Raw genomic sequence first — 400 nt, forward strand, 5'->3', positions numbered from 1 at the left:
ATATATCTTTCAAACATACATGCACACACGCACACACGTGTACATATATCTGTATATAGATATACAAATAAGCATTCATGTGTATTGCATGTTTACATACACAAACATACGTAGATACGTACATGCATACATACATACATACATACATGCATATAGTGAAATTCTGGAGTTACATACACACATGTGTATGTGCGTGTGTATATATACACACACGTATATATACACATATACAGAAAGATAGTTAAAATTTTGTGAATATTGATGGGGAATCATAACGATAGAATGTCTTATCCAGAAGATTATATATACATACTTCATATATACATATACAAAATATACAGGCCTACACATATACATGCATATATATATATATATATATATATATATATATATATATATA

Source organism: Octopus bimaculoides, chromosome 17 (genome assembly GCF_001194135.2).
Source record: "Octopus bimaculoides isolate UCB-OBI-ISO-001 chromosome 17, ASM119413v2, whole genome shotgun sequence".
Taxonomy (NCBI): Eukaryota; Metazoa; Mollusca; class Cephalopoda; order Octopoda; family Octopodidae; genus Octopus; species Octopus bimaculoides.